The sequence below is a fragment of the Canis aureus genome, chromosome 18 (assembly GCF_053574225.1).
Source record: "Canis aureus isolate CA01 chromosome 18, VMU_Caureus_v.1.0, whole genome shotgun sequence".
NCBI lineage: Eukaryota > Metazoa > Chordata > Mammalia > Carnivora > Canidae > Canis > Canis aureus.
In genome coordinates, this window is record NC_135628.1 from 33,509,486 (window position 1) to 33,528,743 (window position 19,258).

Here is a 19,258-nt window from a genome sequence, read left to right on the forward strand (position 1 = left end):
TGCAGGCTGGAATACTAACTTAGATTGGGCAAGTTATGCCCACTCTCCAAAAAAAGATTTGGTAGTAAGGAAAGTTAAGTTTGCAAGATAAAATACAGAACATCTGGAAGAAGCAAAACTTTGGAGACAATAAGAAGCAGTTCTGGCTGCAGGGGAAGAAGGGTATGCCAAGAGGCAGAGCCCATAGGATCTTTAGGGCAGTGAAAATACACTATTTGACATGATGGAGAGAGGTCTACATACTTTTCTCCAAATCCATAGAATCTGCAGCACCAAAAGTGAATACCAGGTAAACCCTAACTTTAGGGGATTATGATGTACCAGTGTAGGTTCATCCTTGGTAATTAATTGGTCGTCCTAGTGAGTGCTCTTGAGAATGAGGGAGCCAGTGCGTGCATGGGGATAGAAGGTATACGGGAAATCTCTGTACCTTCCTCTCAATTTTATTGTAAACCTGTTCCAAACAAACAAACAAACAAATAAAGTCCTTTGATTTTTAAAAAATATATACTTAAGGAAAAAAAAAAGAAGATATCCAGCTAAATTTGAATAAATTTTAATATAAAAGAAGCGCCATGCAAAATGTGGGACATACTTGGACTAAAAATGTATTAGCTGTTTACCTGAAACTCAAATTTAACAAGGCACACCATTGTTTTATTTGCTAAATCTGGTAAATCTAAGAAAACTAACTACTGGACAGGCAGCTGCCATAGAATCCATGAAGAATTTCTCCATGGCCATTCTCCATAAAGTGTTGATTAATTCTCTCTTCAGGGAATCTACCTTGAGTATCTAACTTCAGAGATTAAACAGACAGTTTTATAATTGCCAACCCTGATGGTTAAATTTATGTCAACTTGGCAAAACCACATTACCTAGAAATTTGGTTGTTGTAAAGGTATTTTTTAGATGAGATTGATATTTAATTCAGTAGACTTTGAATAAAGTGGAATTACTTTCCATAATGTGGCTGGGCCTCATCCAGTTAGTTGTGCGCTTTATTTTGAGATCCCCAAAGAAGAGAAAATTCAGTCTCAACTCTGACTTTATTTTATTTTTCTTTAAGATTTTATTTATTTATCTATGAGAGACAGAGAGAGGCAGAGACACAGGCAGAGGGAGAAGCAGGCTCCTCACAGGGAGCCCGTTGTGGGACTCCCGGATCACGCCCTGAACCTCAGGCAGATGCCCAACCACTGAACCACCCAGGCATCCCTCAAATGTCTTTAGACTCAAGCTAAATTTCAATTATTCCCTAGGTCTCCAACCTGCAGCCTATCTGCGGATGTTGAACTTGCCAGCCTCTATGATCAAGCTCCTTAAAATAAATAAATAAATCTCTCAATAGTAAAGGAGAGCAGAATTTGCTCCCCCAAATCCTGTCTCTTTGCGATAATCATCGCAGCAATGTCCACAATAGCCAAACTGTGGAAGGAGCCTCGGTGTCCATCGAAAGATGAATGGATAAAGAAGATGTGGTTTATGTATACAATGGAATATTACTCAGCCATTAGAAATGACAAATACCCACCATTGCTTCAAAGTGGATGGAACAGGAGGGTATTATGCTGAGTGAAGTAAGTCAATCGGAGAAGGACAAACAGTGTATATTCTCATTCATTTGGGGAATATAAATAATAGTGAAAGGGAATATAGGGGAAGGGAGAAGAAATGTGTGGGAAATATCAGAAAGGGAGACAGAACATAAAGACTCCTAACTCTGGGAAACGAACTAGGGGTGGTAGAAGGGGGGGGGGGGGGCGGTGAGTGGGTGATGGGCACTGAGGGGGACACTTGACGGGATGAGCACTGGGTGTTATTCTGTATGTTGGTAAATTGAACACCAATAAAAATTATTTTATTAAAAAAAATGGAACTTACTATTTTTTAAGACACTGCAGACACAGGAGAAGCTCTGAAAACCAAGTGAGAGTTACCCTTCTGTAAGGGACATTTACATTTATAAGGGAAATCTCCATCTGTAAGGGCATCTCCCAGTGGTAGAAGGAGGAGGAAGAGGACTAAATCCCTAGAAACTCTTATCACTGAAAAAGGCAAACAAATTAACTTTGCCTTTCCTTGATTACTGTGCTTTTCCTGGTGACCTCCCATAACTGACTCCCTGCCCCTAACATCTTTCTTTTATCTTTAGCTGGAATGATATTTAAGGTGGTGACTTGGACCATTTCAGGGAAGTTACTGAGTTTTCCTGGGTATCTCCCATGCATACAGAAGGTATACATGTGATTAAACTTGTTTGTTTTTCTCCTGCTAATCTCTCTTTTCTTACAATGGGGGGGAGGGGGGGGGGAGAGAAGGAGTTCTCAGCCGAGAACCTAGAAGGGTAGAGGGACAATTCTTTTTCCTCCCTCACAATAAATAGACAGGGGAGACAGATTCCCCTTTGCCCTGTTTCTCTGGTGAACCCTGACTGATACACCAACCAAGTCAAAAAGTTGAAGAAAATACTTGAGTAAATAAGTTTAAGAGTATAAGTAGGCCTATAAACCAACTTGCAAGTATACAGCTGGATTCCTGTACCCTTTTGATGTTAAAATGAGGTTAAAAATGAGCTACTAACCAGTTTTTTCGCCACTGAATTCAGCCTTTTCTTCAAAATCTCCCTTGCAGTGGCAACTGCAGGTGCATTTAGAAGTATATTTGTCTTCAATCTACACTTGCTTTATAATCTAATCTTAGTAGGTCCTTCAGAATTCTTGACTTTGTATAATTATACATATTTTAATAACTGTTATGCTTCATCCAAAATGAGGTCTATCAACTTCTTTGCCCAATAGTCTACTTGTGAGTGTCAAAATATTTCAGAGGAGTTCAGTGAAGTTGAGTAAAATCAGAAGCTAAAGTGTTCTGGCACTTTAAAAAAGTCTATATCAACACAATCATGTGTGTATATTTTCTAATGACTTTGCTAGGCTTTGTACTTAAAGAAAATATCTTTTTCCATAAAACACAAATTTCTAACACTAGTAATGTGTTGATATCCTCTTACCAGAGACTGTGTCTGCAGTGACAGCTTTATCAATATTTTTAAGAGACTTGCTGGGTGTGGTTGCAGAACCTGTCATCCTTTGATTAAGGAAAAAAAACATGTTCTAAGGGAGGGCAAAAAAAAAAAAAAAAAGTACATAAAAAAATAAAAAATAAATCTTTTTTTCACTTTACTTTTTTATTTAAAAAACAAATCTCTGTAAATCCAAATACATTAGATCATGTCTCTTAAAGTTCATAACAGAAAATCCAGAATTACTAATATTTTAGATCAAATTTGTAGTCAGGATAAAATGAGTTACACATAAAAGAAAAAATAAAATAGAAAAATACGAAGATAATAGTCAAATGCAACTAGTGTCCGTAGGTTGAAAGCTTAGTGAAAGCAGTGTCTAAATTTTTTGTTGTTGTTGTTGTGTTTTTCTCAAGTCATCCATACTCTGTTTACTTACAGGAAACACAGTCTACCTTACCTCGTAGTGTTTTCCTCCCAGTGTATGAGCACTGTCTCCTCCCCCATGCCTGACTCCTGTTCACATTATAGAAATAACCTAGAATGAATGTTTTTGTAAAGGTAATGGGATACCCTTAAGTGGAAACTCAGGCTATCCAAGTTAACCCAAGTTGTGGATCATGAGACCTGTGAACAGTTCTCCCAAATTGCTCACCCTTAGCTCCATGCTCATACCAGGAGGCCCTATTTTCTTTACAGGATTGGAGTAGACAGCTACCCTTTAAAGGGTGAGAAGAGAGAGGAGGGTGACAAACGAGTAAATCTCAAAGGATGAATTTTTCCCCAGCAGGGGATAAACACATGGGGGTAGGACTGAATCCTATTTTCCTACCTTTCTGCCAGCAGTGCCAATGTGGGGACTTTGTGCTGTTTTCCTAGCCTTTCTGATCTTACTGGGAGGGATGAGAGTCTTCCTTACCCTCACCAGACTTTCCAAAGCAAAACCTAAATTCTTACTGTCTACTCCAGCCCAGTCTTATGATGTTTCCTATTCTTCACTGTCTGCAAAGGAGTTAAAACACACACACACACACACACACACACACACACACACACACACACCCTGCAGTCAACGGGTGACATTGGGTAGAAAGGAACTATACTTGAAAACATACACATGGGATTAATATCCTAGATCTGTCAGTTAGAAGCTGTGCAATTTTTGTGTTGTGCCTTAGATTTAAGAAGAAAAAAAAATGCTTGGTAAAAATGAGTAGGTTTCATCTGAACCTGTTTACTCATCTGTAAATTGTGACAAAAATTTCTAATTTCAGGATTGAGGAGAGAGTGGTTGGGAGTGGGAGGGAAGAACTACTTGGAATTGAAATGTTGTGTGTAAAGTGGCAGCATAGCTCCTGCACCTTGTTTCAGTGAGTACATGATTTCTTTCCCCTTTCCCTGAGTGGTTTTTGCATAAGGGCTGGGAATTCAGCCTTCCCAATGGTCTGTGGATGCCATGATTGGTAACTCAAGATTCCCACCTTCATGGATTGTACATTCTAGGAACAGCGGGGGTGATATGAAGGAGTAACAGAAATAACATATGGTAAACTGAGTTTTACATGTATTAGTTGTTTTTTAAATTAAAGTGTTCCTTCAAAAATATAACTTCAGACTTGTACATTGATCATATTTCAGTCCTCTTCACTTTTGGCAATTTCTTGCAAAGATTGATACAACATTGCTGAGAGACTATAAGGATGCAGAAATCTAAATATAGAAAGCACCAATTACTTTTTTATGCAACAAAATGCTAATCCTTGCACTTTTCATTGTTTGGTTTCACTAATTTAGTCTTCAGACTACAATCCTAGTACACTGGCAAGTCTTTTGGAAATGAACAACAACAAAAAATAATCTAAAGGAAGACATCTATTTTTAGCATCTCACTAAGCCATTTCTTGCTTAGCTGTAGTTATTCCAAAATTGGTCTCGGTTTTATTTGAACTGTTCTAGGAGGAGAAAAAATAAATAAATTTGTAAAGTGGATTTTTAAATACACCCCACCAAATTTAATTGATTTTTAACGCAACTATAAGTAGAACAGGCCGTGTCAGACATTTATCATCACCGTTTGCAAAACAATCAGTCCAGTCCATTCCCAGCCTCAATCTTCTATTGACCCTGCTCAGGGTCCGGACACCCAAAGAGGGCAAGACAGGCTTCCTCCCGCCCCCTCTGCCTGTTGGCTGGGCCGCCCATTGTCTGGCTAATGGAATACTGGAACCCAGCCAGAGCTGTAGCCTGCGTGTGTATGTGTGTGTGTGTGTGTGTGTGTGTGTGTGGTTGAGTTTGGTTTTGTTTTTAATGATCACACACATTCTGGCCTAAAGTGCAGACAGAACTGTACCGAGAAGAGAAAACCCAGAAAAGTGAGAGTTCAGGATGAAGTTGTCTAATGTTCTAAGAAAGTTTAGGTAAACTATTAAAATCGAAAAGTGTGGCAAAGGAAGAAAGGAAAAATAAAGGGAACCAAGCCTGTCAAATCTTACAGGGAGAAGTTCTCAGAAACATAACCAAGAAACATCCAACCTTATGCAGGATACAAATTAAAAAATTAAAAAATACATCGGGCTGCTTTCCTCCCAGAAACTAGAGAGCAAAGAAGAGGGTTTCCTTAGAGTAAGTGTATAAGATTTTAGTAGCTGGCTGTTGTGCAAGCATAAAATCTGAAAATAAAAAAGATATATAATTTTGCTGACAATTATATTTCTAAACTTTTTAGAGTCATTCTTAAAATTGTGTGTGTGTAAAATTGAATCACATCAAAGAATTCACGTAGATGGAAAGTCACAGAGGCTGCCTTCCAAAGATGATGTGAGCAAGCGGAGAGGCAGTGCGCAGACCTCCTTGTTTTTTAGTAAACTACAATAAAAGAGCTCAGAAAGGCGTAAGGCTGGCTGTCAGGAAATGAGCTTAAGCAAAGGAAATGGGAGATGTCTGGTTCAGGGGATTTGAGGAAGGCTTTTTCCCAATGGGTGCTTTTGTTTTCCTTTTTTATGCTAAGACGGGATACATGATTTGTCTTTCACATATACACAAAAGAAATACCAAGGTAGTAAGATAACAGCTCTGAGGTATAAGCCCCAAGTTTTCTCTGTAACAGAAGGCTGTTCACTTGCAGCCTAGTGATTTGGGCTGAAACACATGCAGGAAGTGGAGAGTATTACTAATAACAGGTTGAGCGCTGATATTTTGTACCCAATGACACAACTGAAGATGGGGCAACTATAATGTCTGGCCTAGGATTTTGGAACCAAGACTTTGAGAGGTCACATTGAGTCATCTACCAGTGAGTAGGGGAAGGGTTAAAGTGTACACAGGGAGAGACCGGAGGGCCCTGATTAGGCTTTGAGGGTATTTAAGGTATGGAGACGATGAAACAAAACAAAGAGATCAGGAAAATTTAGACCACCCTGTCCCAGTTACTAGGGTTAAAATGTTTTTCTAATAATCACATTATGAACACAGAAAATAAAAATAACCACAAAACAGAGCAAGTCTCAGGGGAAAAATTCACTAATAAAGATTAACTAGACTGAGCAATACATATCTATAGATCACAGATGTCACAGAAACAAAAACTTACAACATATGAGTATATTATGTCCAGTTCCAGGCCACTGACCCAACCACAGGCAAGTTTCCTGGTAAAGTTTTAATAAAAGGCCAGAGATTTAAAAAGCCCTCACTGGCAACCCGGTCAGGACCCCCTCTCACTCCTGAGCTTTTCCTTGATCCTTGCTTAATAAAATTCTATCATTTTGCTCACTCTCCTTTGTCTGTGAGATTCGTTCTTCAATTCTGTGAGACATGAACCTCACTCTCTTGCTTCAACATCACTCATCATCAGGGAAATGCAAATCAAAATTACAATGAGATATCACCTCACACGGGTCAGAATGTCTAAAATAAAAAAACACAAGATAGAACAAGTTTGGCAAGGGTGTGGAGAAAAAGAAACCCTCTTGCCCTGTTGGTAGAAATGCAAATTGCTGCAGCCATTGTGGAAAACAGTATGGAAATTCTTTAAAAATAGAACTACCCTATGATCCAGGAATTGCACTAGTGCATTTTTACTCCAAAATTACAAAAGCACTAATTCAAAGGGATATGCTCACCCCTATGTTTATTGTAGCATTATTTATAATAGGCAAGATATAGAAGCAGCCCAAGTGTCCATCAATAGATGAATAAAGAAGAAATGATATACATAAATATATATGTATTATAATAGAATATTATTCAGTCATAAAAAAGAATGAAATCTTGCCATTTGTAACAACATGGATAGAACTAAAGAGAATAATGCTGAGCAAAATAAGTCAGTTGAAGAAAGACAAACACCATATGATCTCACTCATATGCAGAATTTAAGAAACAAAACAAATAAGCAAAGTGGAAAAAAAAGAGAGAGACCAGCCAAGAAACAGATTCTTAACCATAGAGAACAAACCGATGATTGCCAGAGAGGAGGTAGGTGGGGGATGAGGATTAAAGAGTACACTTATCATGATGGAAAAAAAATTAAATTAAATAAATAAAATAAAAACAAAAATAAGAGACCGTGTGGCCCTAGAAAGAGCAAAAAGGAGTCGGTTCCTGATAAATGTCCCAATGGAATAAGGCCAGCTAGCTATATGTTCTGCACATTTCTTTGATGAGAGTTCCCAAAATGCTTACGAGAAAATTCTTAAGGCAAGTTGAGTGGGTAGATGTAAACTAGTAATTTATCATCAAGACATATATAGGACTTAGCATGAAACAAAGTATGCTCAGACAGAAGCCTTTTGGTTTGGAGAAACTAATGGGCAAAGATGGGAATGCAATATCACTTTCCCAGAGTTCAAGGACTGCCCTGATCCAAACTGAGGAACATCTAATTTCCAAGACTGAAACCTAACCATGCTCCTTATAAGAAACAGATTTTGGGGGATCCCTGGGTGGCGCAGCGGTTTGGCGCCTGCCTTTGGCCCAGGGCGCGATCCTGGAGACCCGGGATCGAATCCCACGTCGGGCTCCCAGTGCATGGAGCCTGCTTCTCCCTCTGCCTGTGTCTCTGCCTCTCTCTCTCTCTCTCTCTCTCTCTCTGTGACTATCATAAATAAATAAAAATTTATTAAAAAAAAAAAAAAAAGAAACAGATTTTGCCAACCCCTCGTAGTCCCCATTAGAATAGCATTTGTTCCAGAACTGCTCTCCCTAGAAAGGACTCCATCCAAAACTGGACTCATGAACACATTAATGCTTGTTCTGCCCATACCCATCTTCTCCTTTCTCTTCACTCTATGCCACCCCACCTCACATTAAAACTTACACATCAATAAGCTGATCTCTGTTTATTGGTAGAAAACAACAACAATCAACTAAAACATCCTGCTTAAGTTAAACAGGGGTGAGAAGTATTAACTCTTTCAGGGAAATCACAGAATTTCAAGTCACTTAAAGAACAAATTTGTATTAATGGATTTCTGTGGATATATTTTTGGGTAAGGCCTGCCCTCATTTAGTACACCTTGTACAAAAGCTGACATTTTATTATGAACAAAACCAGCTCTAAGGAGACATAGCCCTTAATGGAAAGTATTTTGATAATTCAATATCTGCAAGGAAGATCACCTCCCAGAGGTGGAGGCAGGTGTTAGTGGAGAAAGGTGACCAAGGAAGAGCCTCCAGATGCTTCCTGGTGGTGAGGTGGAGGGTGAGAGCTGCATCAGAAGTGGAAAATGATGGAAGGGAAGGACCATTTATGAAATCAGCCCACTGGCTACAGTGCCACCTTGCTCTGGGTGATGAGGAGAAGCAACGAGGGACCCTGGAAAATGAACAGACTACAGTCAGAAAGGTCTGGGTTTGAACAGCAGATCTCACAACTTACTGGACAGGGGAATCTGGGCACAGTGCTTAACCATTCTGATATGTAGTTTCCTCATTTAAAAAAAGACACGATTACGGAATTAGAGATAATACAACTCATGGCATATATTAGATGCTCAAGAGGTACATCCTAGGAGAAGAGCTATTATCCAAGGGACAGTGTGAAATGGTCAATACTAGAGTTGTAGGTATCAAGATTCATGACAGTACAGAAACAGAGGAGACCTAAGGCTCACATTTTCTTTCCTTATATTATCTTGTATCTAGCAGCTGGTTTGCCATCCTACCAGAATTACATTCCTCACTAAGCCTTACTTTTGACCTTATCTACAGCAGCACCTCATTTTTTTTTAAAGTGTAGATAGAAATGTGCTATTTATAGCTACCACCCTGGGCTATAAATCTTGGAGGCAATGTGGGTGCTGGCTTGGTTGCTCAGAGTCCTCACGAGTGACTAATTAAAAGGGTGAGTTCTATTGAGTTATTCTCCCATTTATTTCAGCTGTGTGGGACAGTGAGAAGATTAAAAAAAAAAAGTGGAACAAGCAACAAAATGATGAGAGGTGCAGTTATGGGCAAATCTCATGACCTGTTACAAGTCTGGAGGAAGAAAAGGCTAAAGATTCTCTTTGCTATTAAAGAACAATAAAAAAAAAAAAAGAACAGTAAATAAAGCATAAAACAAGCTAAGGGTCCTGATACTTTTAATACAGTGGACCTCAGATTTCCATTAGCTTACAGGACCAATCAATTCTGCATTTATAAACTAGTGTATTGAAGACTAGAAAAAGTTAGACCATAATCAAAATACATTTTCTGAAATATTGAGTTCTATCCAAATAAAGCCTAATATCCCCTTTTGAGAGCAAAAATATGTCTGAAAGAAGTTTTGTCATCTTACATAGAATAATAATACACTTTACATGATGAATCAAGAACACTCAATTTTGTTGAATGAATAATTTATTTATTGAACATCAAAAATGTGTAATGCCTGGTAACTTATTTTCTAGGAAAATTCTGCAGATGTGGACATTTCTATGAGAAATCTCAAGATGTTTAGTACATTGTTCATTTGTTCTTAATATTCAGAAAAATCTAATAATCAAAGTTATTAGATCACTTAGTGGATGCTGAATTACTGTATGTCTTCCACACACTGTGCACTGTGCACTGGAGAAGGAGACAGATATGTTCCCCAACATCAAAGTGGAACATGAGGATAATGGCCAAAGAGAGAAATCACAGTTGTGATAATCACTTCAAAAAGTTAAAACTGAATCCAGAAGAAGGAGGCTACCTCAAGAAAGTCAGTTTTCAAAAATTTTTCCCTGAAACCAGATAGAAAAAAAAAAAAAAAAACTAATTGAAAATCAGGATTCTCTAAACAGTGGAAGCCTGAGGGATTTGAGGGGGGTGAGCTTTAGGACCGTATGCCAGACAAGAAGGAACTGTTAGTGTGCAAGGTTGCTTACAAAAGGGGGGGTCATACATTTAAGTAATGAAAGAAATTCTGAATTTCTAGGGGGCAAAAATCAACAGGGTGTACAGAAGATGGCACTGGGACTTTTAACTAAGACTAGATAGGTCATAGAGAGTCATGCAAAGGTTAATTTTCTAAGATGTCACAAAGCCATTGAAGAGTTTTTAGTAGAAGTATGACTTGATTTGATTTGCACTTTTAAAAGATCACTAATGTTGGGTGGCTGGTGGGCTGAAGAGGGTAGTAATGGATCATAGCAACAAATAAAACTGATTGTGAACTTCCCATGTGCCCCTCAAAATACAAAGTACTTTATACACATTACTTTATGTAACCTTCATTAAAACTCTGGGGAAGTTTTCACTTCTTTTCTGTGGAGCCTCTATGTGCATAAAATTAAAAATAAAAATTGATGCCTTGTTTTCTATGAATCCGGTTTTTTGCCAACTTAATTCATATGCCTCTGAGATTCAACCTAAGAGAGTAGAGAAGTTTCTCTTCCCCTTCATATCTGAAATAACCCAACAGTATATATGGAGAAAGGGTAGACAAAATGATAGGGAAATATAGATGAGAATTACGTCAGGAAACTCAACATAGGAGACCATAGTTTCAAAGGAGAAAGTTAGCAATAGTATCAAATGCTGACAAGATGTCAGCACTTCTAAGGGCCAATTCTATTCCAACCCCTGAGAATCCTAAGAACATAGCATACCCACAGTTATGGGGGAGATCTAACCACATATACTTATTATGCCAGGCACTAATTATTTTATGCTTTATATACTTTATTCCACTTACAATTTATATGAATTCCCTATGGCAGTTATTATGAAAATAATTATAGATGAAAAGCAATATACAGAGGTATACTGAGATTAAGCTACATTTTGAGCTTATATTTAATAAATGGTAGATCCATACTTCAAATACAGATCTGTCTGATTCCAGTGGCAATACTCTTTCCACCACAGAGTGTTACATTGAAGGGTAGATAGAGTTATGTTAGGGCTGTGTACTAGGTGTTTAGGAAGCATAGAGGGTGAGGAGGCACACTGATAAGAAAGGTAGATGCAGCACCATCAGGGAAGATTACACAAAAGCTGAGCCTTGAATGAGAAAGAATAGACGTATCACACAAGGAGGCGGCACGTATGTGCAGTGAGTGAGGGGAGGAGAGAGAATATCAACTTCAGGGACCTTCTGAACCTCAGGGTTTATGTAAGGAAGACAGGGAAACTGACAGGGAAAGAGCAGAGATAGGACCTTTATCCTGAAGAAAAACCACTTAAATATTGTAAATAGGGGGCCCCCTGAGGAAGATTTGTGTAGGAAATCTGTGTCAAAGGTGTGAAGGACGAATTGGAGAAAGAAGAGAAAAAAATGCAAGCCCTCCAAAGTGAGAGCCTAGTTAGTGGCCTGATGGACAATAGGGAAAAAAAGCATGTGTGAACAAGATCAGAAAAGCAAGAAATAAAAAGAACTGGATGACTTGGACCAAGGTGGGGAGGCAGGGCAGTGGAGGGGGGATGGTTGTGGAGAGATGACAAAGAAAAGGTATATGGGATGAACACCAGTTGTCTGACTTGGGCAACAGGACAGTTGGCAGGAAATGAATGTAGGAAAGCAGATATGAAGAAAAAAAATGAGTTCAATTTTGGAGTTTGAATTGCCTGTGGAACTTCCAGGAGAACATGTTATGAAGACAGCTGGCTGTCGAGCAACACTTAAAAGGCTGGACCATGGTTGAAATCATGGAGGATGTATGTATACAACAATGATCCCCAAATTCATGTGACCACAGAATTCTTTATCCAAACCTAGTGTCTTTTTTTTTTAAGATTTCATTAATTTATATATTTTTTAAGATATTTATTCGTGGAAGACATAGAGAGAAAGGCAGAGACATAGAGGGAGAAGCAGGCTCCCTCTGGGGAGCCTGATGCAAGACTCGATCTCAGGACCCCAGGATCGCGCCCTGAGCCAAAGGCAGATACTCAACCACTTAGCTACCCAGGTGCCCCTTTATTCATTTATTTGAGAGAGAATGAGAGAGAGAACGAGCAGGGAGAGTGACAGAGGGAGAGGGACAAGCAGACTCCCTGCTGAGCGGGAAGCCCTACTCATGATTCATGGCTCAATCCCAGGATCATGGCCTAAACTGAAGTCAGATACTTAACTAACTGAGCCACCCAGTTCGTCTGAGAAGCTAAAGGTCTGAGAAGAGTTTATAATTTTCTCCTTCTGGGGAAATTTTGAAGCTGTATCAGTGACTGTTTCTCATTTTTTCAACAAGAAGAAAAGATAAAATGCAGAGCAGGGACCCTATTTGAATCTTCTACATAGTCTATTTTGCTCTACCAATGATTTTTTTTTTTTTTTGTCGGTTTGCCTGAAAAATGGTAGCAATACCATTCATAAAGATAAATGGATTTTATTTAACATAAAATGTATTTTATGACTCATCCTTTTTTCTAATACTCCAGTTTTCATTTGTTTGTGAATATCTTCATTGTCCAATGACTTGTTTCAGCCTTAGTGTATGATTTGGATTAGATAAAGAAGGAAAAAATGAAGAAATTGCAGTTGTACCATTTTCATATTGTGACATTTCAAGTAATCAAAACAATTTAGCTATCATGTGAAGGATTCTGTCTTCAAATACACAAAAGTCAATTCATTTGTGTGACAATTGTGATCTTTATTCTGCGAAGTAACAAGCTACTAAAACATTGCTTTACTTTCTCTCTGACGGAACCATGTCCCAGAAAAGCAATTTCACATCATTTATTCTTACTGTGACATACGTATTCTTTAAGAAGTTTGGGGAGAAATGTTGCTCAATTTTTTTAAAGTAATGCTTTTAAGAGGGAATTTCCATAACAATTATCTAATTATTAAATGGAAATAGCTGCATTGCTAGAAAGGAAGGCCCATCCCAGCAAAACTGCCCAGGAGATTTCCGTTTGAAAATTACTCTTGAGAGACTGATGAGGTAAGAAATAAGATGAATAATTCTAGTTCATGAAGAGAGTGTCTCCTTCCCCTTTGGGGGGGTGGGAGGGGGGCTTGAATGCTACTTTCTTTTAGAGAGATAAATCTTAGTGTACAATTCAGCTTTTCCTTCTGTGATATGCTTAGTATGGATCAAAATTGTGGCCAAAGGAAAGTAAATATCGTCCATCAGGTTTCCCTTGAATTGTCAAAATTAAGACTATTTGTTCTTTTTTTTTTTTTTTTTTTTTTCTGCCACTAGATTTCTTTTCTTCTGGGGAATTCCTATAGTTGTGCATCACCCACCCCCCTCCCCGCCCAATTACTCAGGATCCTATTACAAAGGTTATAATTAAATCAAACAGACTCTGGTTGAATTCAAGGCTACTTAGTCACCACCACTCCTAGTACATCTGATTACCCCCCAAAGGCCTACTTGGCAAATAGTCTAAACTAGGTATACACATTCAATAAAGAAATAAAATGAAACAAAACTTGCTGGGCTAAACTTGAGAAAGCTTATGTCAAGGTTGGGAAATCATATAATCCAAGTTCTTTGTTAATCAATAAAGAAACAGAAGAAACGATGGAGCACACAAAGAAATCTATTGACTACAATCATTACTGATAAAACCATGATTCTTTCTGATTTTTTTACAGGATTGTTCAAGTCAAGGGGGTTATGAATGTAAAAAGAATTGAAAATCTGGGGAATCCCTGGGTGGCTCAGCGGTTTAGTGCCCCCCTTTGGCCCAGGGTGTAATCCTGGAGACCCAGGGTCGAGTCCCACATCAGGCTCCCTGCATGGAGCCTGCTTCTCCCTCTGCCTGTGTCTCTGCCTCTCTCTCTCTCTCTCTCTCTCTGTGTCTCTCATGAATAAATAAAATCTTAAAAAAAAAAAAAGGAATTGAAAATATGGTAAGACTGTAAACATTATTAGGATGTCTGTCCATCTCATGCACCACCAACCCCCTTCTTTAAAAACTGCCCTACTCATAACCAGAGCTAAGGCCTGATTATAGCATATGACCTTAGTCCCATGCTGGCTGCAATAGATCAGGACAGACAGCTAACCAGAGCTTAACCAGATGACTTTCTTTCCTAAGCTAGGGCTGGAGTTGGCATTCAGAAGCTTCAGTCCCTCTCTGCAATACCGGAAAGTAATACACAGTGAAAAGCTAGTCTGGGGAGAGAAAAGAGAATGAGAGATGGGGGTGGTGCAAAAGCAAGAGACCATGAGATAGCTTGAACAACAGAGTACATAGTAGTATAAATAACCAAGATGGACGAGATTAGGAGAGGAATCATTCTGAGAGAAAATTAAAAGTCCTTCTTTGTACACATGACAAACATTGTCATTGTTCGTAGGGAGGGAGATGTGGACTAGACATCTGGAACCAGGGGAGATGTTAAGACTGAAGAAATAAACATTAGCCTCCTCAGGATAGAGATGGTTTTAATTTTGGATGGGGCTAGGTGAGGTCAGAAAGGCATGGAGAATAGATGGAGGAGAGAGATCAATGTCAAATCCAAGGTCCTCCAGGGGTGCCTGGGTGGCTCAGTTGGGTAAGCATCCAACTCTTGATTTCAGCTCAGGTCATGGTCTCAGGGTCATGAGATCAAGCCCCAGGAGGCAAGTTTAAGATTCTCTCTCTCTCCTCCTCCCTCTAACCTTCTACCCTCTCTCTCTAAAAAAAAAAAAAAAAAACACACACACACACACACACACACACACAAAACACTAGCAAAGCAAGTAGAACAGAAAATTAGACAGAAAATTAGAGAACTACGGTGCCACAGAAGCCAGGAGAACATGTTTCCAGAAAAAAGTGACCAAATCAGCTCATATTTACAAACAAATAAACACTTCTTAGAATTATTTGTATTCAGTTTGAGGGCTCACTAAATGAATGATAGTCATGGCTGATATTAGAGTCACATGTAAAAATAAAAAATAAAAACATAACCACTCATAAGCCAATTTTTTAAATTCCTCAGACAGATGCAATTAAGTTTTGTTAAGAAAAAAAAAGCAGGGATCCCTGGGTGGCGCAGCGGTTTGGCGCCTGCCTTTGGCCCAGGGTGTGATCCTGGAGACCCGGGATCGAATCCCACGTCGGGCTCCCAGTGCATGGAGCCTGCTTCTCCCTCTGACTATGTCTCTGCCTCTCTCTCTCTCTGTGTGACTATCATAAATAAATAAAAATTAAAAAAAAAAAGCAGGGGTAGGTTGTTTTCCAATATTTCTTGTAATGACTGAAATTCGTAAGATTAAGTCTAGAATTAAGTCTAAGTGCGAGACTTCAGGAAAATGTCAATAATTAATTTTGTGTGAGATTTACTTTGCAGAAGTGTTTGGCATATAGTTTGGTGGGTGGTAGTGAACTTCTGTTCCAGGGAGGGAGCTCTGATAGTAAAAAGGAGGATTCCATAAGATCTACTTGGCTAAAGGAAAAGTGACATCTCATATTGTTTTACGTATGTTGCAAAGCAATAGCAGAGGCAATGATTTTGCCAAGGCGCTTGCTAGGCCAGTTGGGTGCTCAGGTGTCTAGTAATAGCTATCGATATGTCCCATCCCCCCACAATAAGCATCCCATCTAAGTAAAAACAGCTTGCTTCCTAGGGCAACACTTCAAAGTCAGCCCTCTGACCATCCAGCTTGACTAGACTGCCTCTCAAGCCCTCCTTAATTTAGTGCAAAGGCTGGTGCAATTATTGGGCTGAATTTCTTAGGAGTTCCAATCTCGAGCTCTAGAATCTAGAGCCTTCTTAGAACCCCATTTCTTGTCATTATTAACTGAGTGACTATGTCTAGAGATTTAACGACATCTGGGCCTCTTTCCTTGTTTAATGAAAAAAAAAAAGGATTATAGTAGTTACTTCAGACAGTTACATTGAGGGTTGCCTCGGTGGCTCAGCTAGTTAAGCATTGGCCTTCAGCTTGGATCATGATATCTGGGTCCTGGGATCAAGACCCCCATTGGGCTCCCTGTTTGGTGGGGAGTCTGCTTCTCCCTCTACTCCTGCCTGCTGCTCCCTCTGCTTGTGCCCTCTTTTATTCTCTTTGTCAGATAAATAAATAAAATCTTTTTAAAAATTAAAAAAAAAAAGAAATGTTGAGAGTTAAATGAGAAAATAGAGCATTTAGCACAGTGCAATGCATACTGCAGTGAATCATTCACTAAGAGGTAGTTTCATGTTACCATACTGTTAGAAATGTAATATTACATGAAACAGACTTGGTTCTGCAATGGAGTTTGAGAATAGGGACATGACTAAGATATTCTGAAAATGATCACTGCTCTGCTAGGAAGAAGCAGGAGACTTAGGGTGTAGCTCAGCCTCTAGGTTCAGTCCTCATTCCACTTCTTTCCTACTGGTGCCAGTGTAGACCAGTGTACCATTTACTACCCTAAACAGATATAAACAAATATAAATGGGAACAGTAGTCCCCTCTTATCTGCAGGGTAAACATTCCAAGACCTCCAACAAATGCCTGAAACCACAGATAGTACCAAACCCTATGGATACTATGTTTTTTTTTCCCCATACGTACACACCTCTGATACAGTTTAATTTACAATTGAGGCACAGTAAGAGATTATCAATAACCAATAATAAAATAAAACAAGTATCACAATATACCATAATAAAAGTTATGTGAATGTTCTCTCTCTCTCTCTCTCAACATCTTACTGTCCTGTACTCACTCTCCTTCTTGTGACAATGGGAGGTAATAAAATGCTTATGCGATGAGGCAAGTGACCTGATGACGTGAACACTGGGAAGTAGTGTTAAGCTACTGCTGACGTATAGATATGATGATATTTCTAAGTGATTGTCTGAAGGAGGATCATCTGCTTCCAGATCATGGTCGACTGCAGGAAACTAAAACCTCAGATGGCTTGGGGGTGGGGGTGGGGGACTATATTTGCTATAAATGAGTATGTGTGGTTAAAAAATAAATATGGATTTTTCTAAATGAAAACACATTATTCCATTTCTTTCTGTCACTGTACTTTTTTCTTTTATGTGAGTATAATAAATGAATTTTTGAGGCAGTTTTAAGTGATGGTCAATCATTGTTCAAAGCCTCCACTGCCTGAGCTCACAATTGTGAAAACCTGCATTATAACAGGAGACACTCTCTGGCCTAACACTTTACATCACAATAGGCAGGCCACCGTGAGGCGCTTTGAAATCCCAGGGCTGTGGTCAAAGTACAGACCTCCTGGAAGGACAAAGTGTTCTGTTTGTGTAGCACAAGGGTGTGGCTTTTGTAGCTAGTAAAATAATCTGAACACAAAGGCTTCTAGATCCTGCGGAGCACTCTGCAGTGAACTGACTCAGCGTAAAGTGGTGGGAAAGGAAGCTTGTTCTTAGATTTCAGAACCCTCCAAAGCTACACCCTGCTCACTTAGTTCCGTCCCAGTTCAGCAGGAAGGGGATTTCATCAGCTAGTGCACACACACACACACACACACACACACACACCAAGCAGAAGAGAGAATAAGAGGTGCCCAGGGGAACGCTGAGGGAGCCCACTACCCACTCTGTACAACCTCTTGCTAGCCTCATGCTTTTTTACTTGTTTCATTCAAGCAAAACCTAGTTGCTTTCAGGGACTGGCAAAGGGAAGCCTCCTAATTATGCCGAAGCACCTTAGCAGCTGCTTTGCAAGAGCAAGCTGCAAGATCAAACATCCCCAGTTAATAGTGGAGGGGGTTTCTGAATAACATCATAGATGCTTTGGTTATCAGCATCCAAGAGAGATCTGTGTGTTAAAAGCAAAATATTGATATGTTATACATATGTTGCATACAGATTAAATGGAGACAAATCTATTAAAGGTTTCAGTCATGTACACTTTCAGGTTCCACACACACACACACACACACACACACACCAACCTTCACCAATTTAGACTTCATGTAAATAAACAGAGCACAATTTAGAAACTGATGTAATTTAAAATCCTGATCCTTACATGTGTCATTGAGAAAAAGAGGTCTGAATTACACAAAATCAGTCTATATTGATTAGATTCTCCTCCTAATTGCTCAACTCATAATTTTACTTGGGTCATTTTGCCTAAAGATCACTTAGCCAAATTCCCCCAAAGAAGATATGGAAACTTTTTGTGAAAAAGATCATATAGAACTTTACCTTTTATAAATAAGATTAATGTTCTGGGGAACTTACATTCCAAGGACACAAATTATCCAGAAAAAAAATAAGTTACTAGGATGCACATAACTATTAGTTTACCTTTCTTTAAACTACCAGAAAGCCAATTAACTTGCGAACAAATTAAAAAAAAAAAAAATTCGGGATCCCTGGGTGGCGCAGCGGTTTAGCGCCTGCCTATGGCCCAGGGAGCGATCCTGCAGACCCGGGATCGAATCCCACGTCGGGCTCCCGGTGCATGGAGCCTGCTTCTCCCTCTGCCTGTGTCTCTGCCTCTCTCTCTCTCTCTGTGTGTGACTATCATAAATAAATAAAAAAATTAAAAAAAAAAATTAAAAAATTCATGAATTTCATATAATACTACATTTAAAAAAAAAAAAAGGTTCAAAAATATGTAGCGATAACATTAAGAGGAGCGTTATGGTGAGATTTTTGCCAAAAACCATTTAAAGTTAACCCCCAGACAACCTAAAATGTGGATAATATCTTATGAATTAAAATTTGATATATTTTTATTATTACTAAAGTGTTAAAAAATGGTTAAAATATATGTCCTAGGTAAAATATATGACCTTCCTTCTCTTTATTGAGATCACTAAATGTAATGAAGTTTTGTTTATTTTAAATGGTCTTTTCAAAGCTTTTCTTTCTGTAACTGGACCACATAACTCCCTTCTTATTTTAGCAGT

The 19,258-nt window shown here is 38.9% G+C and overlaps 1 long non-coding RNA gene across 11 annotated transcripts in view; it reads right to left on the reverse strand.

Moving 5' to 3' along the window:
• LOC144288827 (uncharacterized) overlaps positions 1 to 19,258 on the reverse strand; it is a 369,517-nt gene that overhangs the window by 342,237 nt on the left and 8,022 nt on the right. For 5 of the 11 annotated variants that reach the window (XR_013356826.1, XR_013356831.1, XR_013356821.1 and 2 more), the window contains exon 2: positions 3,014 to 3,090. The exons of 5 other annotated variants lie outside the window; for them this stretch is intronic. This is a non-coding gene — a long non-coding RNA (uncharacterized LOC144288827). Of the gene's footprint in view, positions 1 to 3,013; positions 3,091 to 18,650; positions 18,906 to 19,258 lie in introns of those variants that run through there. One more of the 11 variants, XR_013356830.1, reaches the window with a different exon arrangement.